Here is a 363-nt window from a genome sequence, read left to right as displayed (position 1 = left end):
AAAAAAAAAAAAAAAAGTCAAAGGCCAGGCACTGGTGGTTCACACCAATAATCCTGGCTACACAGGAGGCTGAGATCTGAAAAATCTCAGTTCAAAACCAGACCAGGCAGGAAAGTCTCTGAGATTCTTATCTCCAATTAACCAACAGAAAACCTGAAGTGGTGCTGTGGCTCAAGTGGTAGAGCACTCACCTTGAGCTGAAAAGGTGAGGGACAGACAGTGTCCAGGCCCAGAGTTCTAGTCCCATGACCGATAGAGAGAGAGAGAGAGAGAGAGACAGAGACAGAGACAGAGACAGAGACAGAGAGAAGGGACAGAGCCCAGACTGTGAGTTCAAGACTTAGGACTGACAAAAAAAAAAAA

This window comes from Dipodomys ordii, unplaced genomic scaffold (genome assembly GCF_000151885.1).
Source record: "Dipodomys ordii isolate 6190 unplaced genomic scaffold, Dord_2.0 Scaffold64, whole genome shotgun sequence".
Taxonomy (NCBI): Eukaryota; Metazoa; Chordata; class Mammalia; order Rodentia; family Heteromyidae; genus Dipodomys; species Dipodomys ordii.
This window is presented reverse-complemented; position numbering follows the sequence as displayed.